Source organism: Mauremys reevesii, linkage group 5 (assembly GCF_016161935.1).
Source record: "Mauremys reevesii isolate NIE-2019 linkage group 5, ASM1616193v1, whole genome shotgun sequence".
Lineage (NCBI taxonomy): Eukaryota > Metazoa > Chordata > Testudines > Geoemydidae > Mauremys > Mauremys reevesii.
This window is the reverse complement of record NC_052627.1, coordinates 55,115,354-55,128,243: the sequence shown is the minus strand read 5'-3', so window position 1 is coordinate 55,128,243 and position 12,890 is coordinate 55,115,354. Positions and strand designations below refer to the sequence as shown.

The following is a 12,890-nucleotide window of genomic DNA, read 5'->3' as shown; positions in this document are numbered from 1 at the left end:
TTTGGGGGCAGGAGGGAGGGGGCAGGAGCGAGGACTCGGCGCACAGAATCCCCCTCCCTCCCGAACGCCGCAAGCCAGCTGATTGCCCCAGGCAGGAGGGAGGGGAAAGGAGCGAGGACTCGGCGCGCCGCCCCCCGTCCTCCCCTGCCACCTGCCCGCGGCAATCAGCTGACTTGCGGTGTTTTGGGAGCAGGGAGGAGCTAGGACTTGGGCGCAGCCTCCCCTTCCCTCCCTGCCTCCCGAACACGGCAATCAGCTGATTGCCCCAGGCTGGAGGGAGGGGGGGCGGAGCGAGGACTCCGCATGCAGGCTCCCCCTGCCTCCTGCCCGGGACAATCAGCTGGCTTGCGGTGTTTCGAAGGGAAGGGAGGGAGGGGGGAAGAGCGAGGATGCAGCGTGGGAAGGGGGAAGAGGGGGGAGGGAGAGAAGAGGCAGGTCAAGGATGGGGACTGGGGGAAGGGAGGAAGTGGGTGGGCTGAGGGTTGAGCCCCGGGATGCTCCAGGACCGTCTCTTCCTGTCCCCGCTCCACTCCAGGCCCACCTCTTCCCACCCCCACTCTATCTCCTCTCTGGAGCAACCGCATCCCCGTTCCTTCCTCCCCATCCCCAAACAGCTGATTAGCAGCACTTAGGACTTTCTGGGAGGGAGGGACAGGAGTGGAGATGCGGCACTTCCCCGCTCCTCCCCCTCCCTCCCAGAAAGTCCTAAGCGCCGCCAAAGTCCTAAACTGTTTGGCAGTGGGGGAAGCACTGGGAGGAAGGGGGAGGAGGCGGAGAAGAGGAACTTGTGCAATGCCCCCTTGTAAAGTTGCTGCTCTTCCACAGAATCTTACGAGCAGTGGACACAGCAGGCAGTCAAATGACATAAGGGAGCACTGTACAACTTTAAACGAGCTTGTTCCCTAATTGAGCAGCCACGTAACTTTGAAACAATGTTAAGCGGGAGGACGTTAAGTGAGAAGTTACTGTACATATTTTGGGTGTGAGGTTTGTGAGACAGCGGATTAATTTGATGACTTTTTTGGTATTTAAGTTAGTGATGATGGGATTGTGTTGTCCTTATAATAAACTTCCACAGGTCAGTGAACATTAGAACCTTGAATTGAAACTATAAACGGGTGGGGTGGGGGGAAGGGGCAGGAGAAAGGAGAGTGGTAATTTTCATGGTTTCCAAGCCTGAAGGGACCATTGTGATCATATTGTCTGACCTCCTGTATAATACGGGCCATAGAACTTCCCCAGAATAATTTCTAGAGCATGTATTTTAGGAAAACATTTAATTTTTATTTAAAATTTGTCCATGATGGATAATCCACCATGACTCTTGACAAATTGTTCCAATGATTAATTACCCTCACTGTTAAAAATGTGTGCCTTATTTCCAGTTGAAAACTAAGATTCATATCTCCATATCAAAAATTGGAAGAGGTTTTTCTTGTAATTTGGCTGTGTCAAAGACTTGCAAGAAACACCAGCGGAAATTCAGTGAACAGTGACTTTTGTGATCTCTGCCATTTCTGTCTAAAATTCTTTGACAAGATTTTCAAATTCTCAAATTTGAACCTAAATTGAGAGCCCTACTTAAACTCCTGCAGCTAAGCAATGGCTGTTATCTCTTGTTTTCAATTAATCCTTTCAGTGTGGATGCCTCAGGGTTAGAACCGATGGCGGTAGGAAGTGAGAGAGACACAAAGATACACGCACACTTGTAGAAATGCTTTAGTCTGGAAGCATCCACTTTGAATGAATGATTTATTATATATAATGTAATAATTACTGACTTGGGTTTTGGGGTGGGAATTTCCCATAGAATACCGAACATTATAAAATGTGTTTTGTATTGACATAGCATGCTATCATTACTCGTAGGCGGTGTTTTGAATAGAAGTAGACAGAATTCCAATCATGGTTTTCTAGTGATAAAACCCTCCAATCTGATGGATATTAAATGGTGGTTTTCTATTTTTCTTCATACTTACAAATGTGTTTATACTCAATAAAGTAATAGCTTTGTAATTTAATAGAATTCCTCCAGTGTTCTGGAGATACTATAAATCATGACAGTAACACCTGAGTAATAACAGTGCTAACGTGGAATCTCTTTGTCTTATTGTAAAATACAGTTTTGTTGGTTTTTATTATAGTAGGTTAGAATATCCCTTTTTGAAATATCTATTCAGTTCGGATGAAATCTTGTTGGCCCCTCCACATCTGGTACTCAAAAGGAATTTTCAGAGACTATATAAAATCTTACACATTTTCAGTTGGGAACTGACTGAACGTTCCAAGTAAGAAATGCATTAAGAAAATGTTTCTCCTGTGATCATTTCAGTGATTCAGCAAAGCTTGCTGATGGTATTTCTGGCTGATCAATAGTTTCGAAAGTAAGGAATTGAGATTTATTTACACATACTGCATTGTAGCAGTTGATATTCCTAAATTAGCCTGTGGAATGGGGTTATACTGTATTGGTAGTTAAACATTTCACTTTTATAGTCTGTGACAGCTTTTGAGGGTCATAAGGATAGAGGTCATGTGGTCGTGTTGAAAAATATTTCATGAATGAAAAGTCCTTTGTAATTTTTTCTTGGGGCTTGTCTACACAGCATCAGCAAAGCGAACTAGAGGGGTGTGATTTCAAATGGGACTATATCAGTACAAACTAGGTATCATTTAGAATGTGTCAGCAAGGTCTACGTAGGGCAGTTAAAGAGTAGCACATTAGAGCTTTTTACAGAATGTTTGAAGTCACATGTTCATGCCCAATTTCACTCAGTCATTGCAGGAAGCCATTACCTATATTCCAGACAGCACGTTTATAAGACAATCCACTCAGTGTAGATGGGCATCTCCCATTGTGAGTTAAGTGTCCTTTTGATGGGCCACTCAATTTGAATAGTCCCTCCAAGATGTGCTGGCTAACTACTTTGTTGGCGTTACCCCAGGAGCAAACATTTTGAAATCCAGGTATAGAGCCAGTACTTATAACTTCAAATACAAAAATGATGTATGCATACAGATAGCATAATCATAATCAGCAAATCATAACCTTTTCAAAGATATCTTACAAGCCACATTTTGTACAAGATTCATTGCAAATATATAATAGTGGTTGCAACAATGATCTATATAGTCATATTTTAATCCGATAACATCACAACATTCCAAAAAGTCTTGCCAGAAATCTGTTTTTTCAAATGTAGCTAAACTGCCTTTTCTACAATTGTATCCATTCTCTAATATAGAAAAGCAACAGTTCATCCCCAAAATGTTGAAGTAGGTTATTCAAGCACTGATCTAAGTTTAATGCATACAGTCTCGCTGCAGGCATTTCTTGTAAATTTCAGTAGCCAATGCAACTTGTCTTGTTAACTTTCATTTACACGCTCACGTTACACTCAAAAAACTCCTTTCTACTGAAACAATAGAGATTCTGTTTTGTGTATGTATTATCTTTCAGAATCATTGAATGTTTCATCGTCTTGCGCAAAGACTATCACAGACCTGGAAATATGTAAAACTTTTTCTCCTTTATACCATCTTAGAATCATTCAGATAGTAAGGAAATTATCAATTCCACTGAGTCAACTCTGTCTTGAAGGTGTGTGAGCTGAAACATGATTTGGTCAAATTCTTAATTGTTGTGGTACACATGGAGAAAGTCTGCTCGTTGTTTAACAGGGATATTTGCCACTCAAACCCAGATTAAGTCAAAAATATTTTAGTAGAAAATCTGGATCTTATGCTAAAAAAAAAATCATGATTTTCTTTCTCTTTCTGAGACAGCATGGTTTAGTGGATTGGGAACCTGACTGGAAGTGTCAGTGAATTCCTATCTTTACCAGTAACTTCCAGCATGACCTTGGGCAAGTCACCTAACCTCTCTCTGCCTCCATTTCCCCATATGTAAAATGGGGCTAATTAAGGCCATCATGGTAAAGCACTTTCAGCCCTATTACTGAAAAGTCCTAAGTATTAGTTATTTATCTTCCATTGTCCATTGACTTGAAGTAATTTGAAACAGTGCAAGGCTGACATTTTTATACAAAGAAGCAGCACGTGGGTGTTTGAAGAAAACTGTTTGGGAGCACATGGCACAAAGTTATCCTGAAATAAAAGGGCTGGCTTTTCTGCTAAACCTTTAATTGCTCAAAACAAACTTCCGGTGTTTTTGGCAGATAAATAACAAGAAACAGAAGCATCAGAAATAGAGAGGTATTATGAAACATACAGTGTCTGAGACAGACTTATAAATACAGGCTTCAGTGTGAGTTATATACCCGTAATCAATGATGTATTATGGTTGTTTTTTTGTTTGTGACAGGCCGCCTCACCCCGATAAGAGAATTTGTTTATATTAAAATAAACCCCTCGACTTAAGAAGCAATAGAAAAGGAAGGATATGTCTACTCCATTAGACACCCGTGGGTGGCCCGGGCCTGCTGAGTCAGGCTCGGGGGGTGTGAGCTAAGGAGCTCTTCAAATGCAGTGTAGAAGTTTGGGCTCGGGATGGAGCCTGGACTCTAGGACCATGCAAGGGGGGAGGCTCCCAGAGCTCAGCCCAAGCCAGAATGTCTACACTGCAGTTAAAGTTCATATCAGGCCATGGTACATTCATTTAACTTAATAGGCTTTTCCGTGGCAATTGCATAAATATGTAGCCCCAAAAGAACGTGAATAGTAATAGACTTCTATCTGGGGATGGGACTTGTCGTGTTTCATAACACCCTTAATGACTCAGGCAAAGAGCAGGCAATGGTGGAAATATACTGCCTAATTGCAGGAGAGAAAAACTCATTTGATTGCAAATTTAGTTTCTGGTGGGAAAAAATCGCTGTTTTCAGGACACTGAGCATGGAAAAAGAGGTGTGTGGCAAGCTGATTGCATGTTAATACCCAGAATTCTCTTCCAGCACAACTCAAGGTCTAATACAGTGTTTGCCAAATGGCAGATCACATCAGTGGGTCACAGGAAGGTTCTAAATGGATTGTGGGCCCGGTTAGGAGAGGAGGTCCTTTGGGTGGAGGCACTGGAGAGTAAGCCCACCCCAACTCACCCTGCAGCAGCTGCTTCCATCCCCTGGGGCTGAGCCTGGCTCCCCACTATGGGTGTTGCAACCTGGCACAGGGGGTTGCAGTACCACTCAAATTTGGCCCAATTTTAGTGAGCGGTGATGATGGAGGGTGGTCAATTGCCAGGGGATGGCCAGGCCAAACCTGGGTGGTGCTGTGACCAGTGCAACACCTGGAGCAGGGAGCTGGGCCCAGCCCCATTGGAGGGGCCCAGGAGCCACTGATGTGGGTGAGTTCTGGGCGGGCTTGCTCTCTACAATCTTCCTCCCCCTTCCCTCATCCCCGGCACCTCCACTTACAGACTTATATACTTTAAGGCTAGAAGGGATCATCATCGGGGCAGATTTACCATGAAACACATAGTGCCCTGGCATGGGGCCCCCCCAGCAACAGAGGGCCCCAGGGCTGGGCACTCGGGCAGCTCAGCACCAGTGCACCCCCTGTGGAGGGGCTGCTCCACGGGAGGGGGACTGCAGGGGTAGAAGCTGTGGGGAGCAGGGAGGGAAGCTCACCCCCAGCCTCGGGGAGCAGACGGGAGATGCAGGTGGCAGGAGTGCTGCGAACACGGGCCAGAGGACTCAGGAGGAGCACAAGGCACGTTTTACCAGCATATACATACTTTTTAAAGTTTGAAATGATTAACAAGGACACTCTTCACTTCTTACGTTGCTGTTGACTTTCACTGTTTGAATTAAATCGTTTGTGCATGGAAGTGAGAATAAATCCCTTGAGTGAAGGTCTGCAGGTCCTTTCAAAGCCCGCTGAGTCAAAGGGATGCTGTTCATTGCATTCAGTAGGTTTTAGATAAGGCCACTAATTAAGGTGCCACTTAGATGCAAGTAACAGTAAGTTTGGGTATGTCTGTTTCTCATGTTTGTCTCAAATGCTGCAACTTTATGAAATAAACCACCGTGAAGAATGCAAACAAACGGCAGGAATCTTTGTGACAAAGGGCATCTAATAGCTGAGCCCAAGCATGAGCTGCCTTTTTTTTTTGTCCTGGCTGACAGACCTCAATGTCAAAATAGCTACCCAACCAGAGCTACCATCCGGCCTAGACACGGCTTACACTAAGCCATGCTCCACCTCTGTGGAGAAGGTTAGAGCCATCATTGAGACAGATTCCCGTAGGTGTAATTTGACTTCTATATGTGGGGGAGCAGCGGCTCCAGTCAGGCCAATGGGGCTGCGCATTGGGAGGGTGGAGACAAATTCCCCTGCCTGCCCACAGGGGTGCCATTTCAGATGGGGGGGGGGTGCACCACCTTAATCGTGATTCCAGGGACTACTTAGGCAACTGAAAACTCTAGTGTTTTTGCATAACTTACAATGCTCCTGTCAGATATTTCTACCTAATTCCTATAGCAAGAAAGAAAATTAAATAAATATTAGACCCACTCAGCTCTAATATTAACATATTCTGACATCTTGTGGCAAGTCACTTATAGAAAACTGGTTAGGTTTAAAATTGTAATGTATATTCTTACTCAGATACTTTTACTAAAGTCAGAAGGGACCATCGTGATCATCTAGTCTGACCTCCTGCACCTTGCAGGCCACAGATCCTCACCCACTCACTCCTGTAATAGACCCCTAACCTCTTGCTGAGTTACTGAAGTCCTCAAATCATGATTTAAAGACTTCAAGTTATAGAGAATTCACCATTTACACTTGTTTAAACCTGCAAGTGACCCATTCCCCATGCTGCAGAGGAAGGCGAAAACCCCCAGAGTCTCTGCCAATCTGACCCAAGGGAAAATTCCTTTCCGGCCCCAAATATGATGATCAGATAGAACCTGAGCATGAGGGCAAGACCCACCAGGCAGATACTACAGAGAATTCTTTCCCAGGTAACTCAGAGCCCTCCCCATCTGGTGTCCCATCGCCAGCTGTTGGGGTTTTTTGCTACAGGCAATCACCGATGGGCTACATGCCATTGTAGGCAGTCTGTCATACCATCCCCTCTATAAACTTATCAAGCTAAGTCTTGAAGCCAGTTAAGTTTTTTGCCCCCAGTGCTCCACTTGGGAGGCTGCTCCAGAACTTCACCTTTCCGATGGTTAGAAGCCTTCACCTAATTTCAAGCCTAAACTTGTTGATGACCAGTTTATATGTATTTGTTCTGGGGTCCACATTGATGCTTAACTTAAATAACTCCTCTCTCTCCCTGGTATTCATCTCTTTGATGTATTTATACAGAGTAATTGTATCTCCCTTCAGTTTTCTATTGGTTAGACTAAACAAGCCAAGTTCTTCTCATAAGATAGATTTTCCATTCCTCAGATCATCCTAGTAGCCCTTCTCTGCACCTGTTTCAGTTTGAATTCATCTTTCTTAAACATGGGAGACCAGAATTGCACACAGTGTTCCAGATGAGGTCTCACCAGTGCCTTGCATAATGGTATTAACACTTCCCTGTCTCTACTGGAAAGTCCTCGCCTGATGCACCCCAGGACCGTGTTAGCCTTTTCCTGGCCGCATCACATTGATGGTTTATAGTTATCCTGTGGTCAGCTCTTTGTCCTCCACTGTCACTTCCAACTGATAGGTCCACAGTTAATGCTTGTTGTTAGTCCCTAAATGCATGACTTTGCACAATTAAATATCATCCCATTTCTATTACTCCAGTTTACAGATCTTCTTGTATGGTATTCTGGTCCTCCTCGGTATTGGAAATACCTCCCAACTTTGTGTCATCTGCAAGTGTTATTAGCACACTCCCATTTTTTGGGCCAAGGTCAGCAATAAAGATGTTGGTCCCAAGACTGATCCCTGAGGAATTCCACTAGTAACCTTCCTCTACCTGAGCGTTCACCTTTCAGTATGACCTGCTTGTTGTCTTCCCTTTAACCAGTTCCTATCCACCTTTCAGTTCTCATATTAATCCCCATCTTCTCCAATGTAACTAATAATTTCTCATGTGGAACTGTATCAAGTGCTTTATTGACATCCAGGTAGATTAGACCTACTGCATTTCCTTTGTCTAAAAAACTCAGTTATCTTCTCAAAGAAAGATATTAGTAACTTTGTTACCACCTCTTGAGTACAACAACTGAAACAACTGTAGAAAAATCTACAATTACTTTCTATCATTTAGGGCTAGTATACACTGGCAATGCTAATGCGCTGCTGCAGCAGTGCTTTAATGTGACACGTGTGGTCGCGGCACAGCGCTGGGAGAGAGCTCTCCCAGCGTTCTAAAAAACTCACCTCCACGAGGGGCGTAGCTCCCAGCGCCGGTGCACTGTCTACACGGGTGCTTTACAGTGCTGAAACTTGCTGCCTCAGAGGGATGTTTTTTCACACTCCTGAGCGAGAAAGTTTCAGTGCTGTAAAGTGGTAGTGTAGACAAGGCTTCAGACTGCCTGCCCCTGAGGCTTGCAGTTTGGGGGGGGCAACACCCTCCCTTGCCACCCCAAAGTCTGCCTAGTAGACTCCACACAGTCTCTGCTGGCATGTCTTTTGGTCCCAGCTACCCACGAATCTTACAGATCTCCTCCTTACCAGCCTGACCTAACCAGCCAGATAAATTTACCTTCCTGCGAAGACTACGTCTGCTCCTAAAATTGTGACACATTGTGGAACATATGGAAACCTGAACGCAGTGGTGGCTTGATGCAAACAGAAACCAGAATGCAATGGTTAGTCAGTATAATAACATACATTTAGCTATTCTACCCAATGCAGTTTTGCAAGGATAAGAGCCAGTAACTTACCTTAAGCTCTGTTATTAAGTGGTACATCAAGAGGAGAATCTGAATATCCTTTACTCCTTGCCCAGCTAAACCTAATGGGTGAAGCTCCCTCTTGGCCAATAGAGGGCTCCTTAGAGCAAGGGGAATGACTTTTGGCACAGTCAGCTAGCAGGCCAGACTGTTGTTGGTTATGAGGACCAAGCAGCTCCAGGCATCCCTCTAGGGAATCGCTCAGCAAACCCAGCCACCGTTACATCACCTTGTTAGCCTATGCGGAGAGCAGAGACGCCAGGAAGGACAGCTGAGCTGAATTCCACACAGCAGTGCAAAGCACGAGCTGCAGCACCATCTGGCAAAAGTGGCACTTTTCTAATGTGTATCTGAAGTCCTGTGAGATCACAATTTTTCTACAAAATGAAAAAGGCACTAGTTGGAAAAAGAGATGTACAAGCATATTAATCACAACTGGACAGAGCTTAAAGTTTAGTAGATGTTAATGGATAACAGATCTTTAAAATAGGTTGGATCTGAGATTATAATTGACCTTTCTTTTTTTATGTAAGTGTAATCTTGACATCTATGAAAAGCATATTAATTTAAAAGGTGAGGTCATTTGGAATAACAAATGCTAATGTCCACAGTTTAAATGTACCTTCTTTGTTAACTTTCAGAGAAAAGTTTAAACAAAAAGCAAGAGCCCTGATTCTTAGCGCTGCTGTTGTCCCTCTATAGCATTCAACCACCATACAGAAGCCAAAGTTGGTAAAACTGGCCATATGGATATGGGGAATTGCCCAGAGTAAGGGATTGCCTGGATGTATAGGGCCATTGGAATGGCTTTATGCTTTTCTAGCATAGTAGCATGCTGGGTGAAGAAGGAATGTACCTAAGATTGTCACACTCAAGCTGTTATGAGCTGCTGTGAAACCCATACAGAACCTTTGAAGAAGACTGCAAACTAGAGCAGCCTCTGGAGATGCTCCGACTGTTGCCAGGAAGCCATCCAGTCCGTGTGTGCTCCCAGAATCCGGGAGATGCAAAATTCGCATGAAGCCACCTTTGTGTCCCCCTCTTTTCTTTGCTTATTCCTGCATAGAACACAACGCGGTCAGATAGGGGAATAAGAGCCAAAGTGTTTGTGAATCTGTAAGTAGCCACAGAAATTCTAGAAGTTCAGTAGATGAATCTTGAAATAAGAGAGAACTATATTGATTGGAATGTGTTGTGTGAGCAACAACATTGCTCACTGCATGTGTAGACTTTAAAACACTTTTCACCAGCGGCGGCTCCAGGCACCAGTGCTCCAAGCCTGTGCCTGGGGCGAAAAGCTGTGGGGGGTGCCCTGCTGGTCCCTGTGAGGGTGGCAATCAGGCAGCCTTCACCGGCGTGCCTGTGGGAGGTCCACCGGTCCCACAGTTTCGGCGGCAATTCGGCGGCAGGTACGCCAAAACCACGGGACCGGCGGACCTCCTGCAGGAAAGCCGCCGAAGGCAGCCTGCCTGCTGTGCTTGGGGCGCAAAAAAGCTAGAGCTGCCCCTGCTTTTCAGTTATATTTTTTTTTAATCTTGTAATCAGAATCTCTAAAATTAGCATTCACAGTTTTATAATTTTAAAAAGAAGAAGTGAAATGTGTATTGTGTGAATCTGATGTATCCTTATGTTGGTGGTTTACTTCCCTTTGCCAGTTTTTTTCTAGTTCTAGTTGTTACTAAATTGGATCTTTTAGTTATAAAATGCTACAGCACGGAATTTTGTTAAAGTGGAAACTCAAAACATTAGCCATTTTCTAATTTTGTTCTTTTATGCAAAACCCTGTTGCATTGATTTCAGCCTTATCAACATTGCCTTACATAAAACATCAGTAAGAAAAAAAAAAGTTACAGCAGAATAAAGCATCAAGCACAGAGCCCTAGGGAACATCAGATGTTACTTGTTGTGGCTCTGAAGCTGAACCTCTGAGGCTCACCAACTGTTTCCTACCATTAAGGGTTTATTTAAGCTGTTTTAGGGCATGTTTATTTCTAGCAAATCAGAACAATTAGCATAACAAAACGCCTGATTCACCATATTGAATGCTTTTGAAGACTCAGTACAAGTTGACCCACTAGTTACCCCTGTCCACTTGATTGTGAAAACTAATGCACAAATCCAATTTATCAGACATTCAAGGAAGATTTTTTCCCCAAAATTGCCAGTTGGCATGGGAACCTGACTGGCATCCCAGCTAATAATCAGGTAATTCAGGCTCTTGGTTATCAGACACAAAGATTCTAGGTCTGAGGTATAATATCTCAAATTATTCTGGAAACCAAATTTTTGGAGACTTATGGTATTGCGAACATCAGCCTTTACTACCTGAGTCATGATGTTTTAAATAACTATATAGTAGGGCTGTCAAGCGATTAAAAAATTAATCACGATTAATCTCACTGTTAAACAATAATAGAACGCCATTTATTTAAATATTTTTGGATATTTTCTACATTTTCAAATATATTGATTTCAATTACAACACAGAATACAAAGTGTACATGCTCACTTTATATTTTTATTACAAATATTTGTGCTATAAAAACCGAAAGAAATGGTATTTTTCAATTCACCTCATACAAGTACTGTAATACAATCTCTTTATCATGAAAGTTGAACTTACAAATGTAGAATAATGTACAAAAAATAACTGCATTCAAAAATAAAACAATGGAAAACTTTAGAACCTACAAGTCCACTCAGTCCTACTTCTTGTTCAGCTAGTCACTCAGACAAACAAGTTTGTTTACATTTGCAGGAGATAATGCTGCCCACTTCTTGTTTACAATGTCACCTGAGAGAGGCGTTCTCATAGCACTGTTGTAGATGGCATTGCAAGATATTTACGTACCAGATGCACTAAAGATTCACATGTCCCTTCATGCTTCAACCACCATTCTAGAGGACATGCATCCATGCTAATGAGGGGTCCTGCTTGATAACAATCCAAAGCAGTGCAGACCAACGCATGTTCACTTTCATCATGTGAGTCAAATCCACCAGCAGAAGGTTGATTTTCTTTTTTGATAGTTCAGGTTCTCTAATTTCCACATCGGAGTGTTGCTATTTTAAGACTGCTGAAAGTATGCTCCACACCTCATCCCTCTCAGATTTTGAAAGGCACTTCAGATTCATAAACCTTGGGTCGCGTGATGTAGCTATCTTTAGAAGTCTCACATTGGTATCTTCTTTGCGTTTTGTCAAATCTGCAGTGAAAGTGTTTTTAAAATGAACAACATGTGCTGGGTTATTATCTGAGACTGGCTGCTGTAACGTGAAATATATGGCAGAATGCAGGTAGAACAGAGCAGGAGACGTACTATTCTCTCCCAAGGAGTTCAGTCACAAATTTAATTAATGTAATTTTTTTTAAACAAGTGTCATCAGCATGGAAGCATGTCCTTTGGAATGGTGGCTGAAGCATGAAAGGGCATACGAATGTATCTGGCACGTAAATACCTTGCAATGCTGGCTACAAAAGTGCAATGTGAATGCCTGTTCTCACTTTCAGGTGATAATGCTGCCAGCTTCTTGTTTACAATATCTCCCGTAAATGTAAACAAACTTGTTTGTCTTAGCGGTTGGCTGAACAAGAAGTAGGACTGGGTGGACTTGTAGGCTCTAAAGTTTTACATTGTTTTGGTTTTGCGTGCAGTTACATTACAAAAAAATCTACCTTTGTAAGTTTCACTTTCACGATAAAGAGACTACATTACGGTATTGTATGAGGTGAATTGAAAAATACTATTTCTTTTGTTTATCATTTTTACAGTGCAAATATTTGTAATAAAAATAATATAAAGGCAGCACTGCACACTTGGTATTCTCTGTTGTAACTGAAATCAGTATATTTGAAAATGTAGAAAAACATAAAATATTTAATAAGTTTAAATTGGTATTCTATTGTTTAACAGTGCGATTAAAACTGCGATTAATTGTGATTAATTTTTTTTTCTCTATGTAAATAAAATGTATTTTTATAAAGTATAACCTGAAAGAAATAGCCATTGGTGGGCACCATTTTCCCCCTCCAGGTGTAAAATGCTTAGAGATCATCAAATGAAAGATGGTATGCAAAATAGGTTTATTGGT

The 12,890-nt window shown here is 42.8% G+C and overlaps 1 protein-coding gene across 3 annotated transcripts in view; it reads left to right on the top strand.

Annotated features, from left to right (window-relative positions):
• Window positions 1-12,890, top strand: part of ZNF827 (zinc finger protein 827) — a 127,473-nt gene that overhangs the window by 57,844 nt on the left and 56,739 nt on the right. The gene's annotated exons all lie outside the window — the stretch shown is intronic.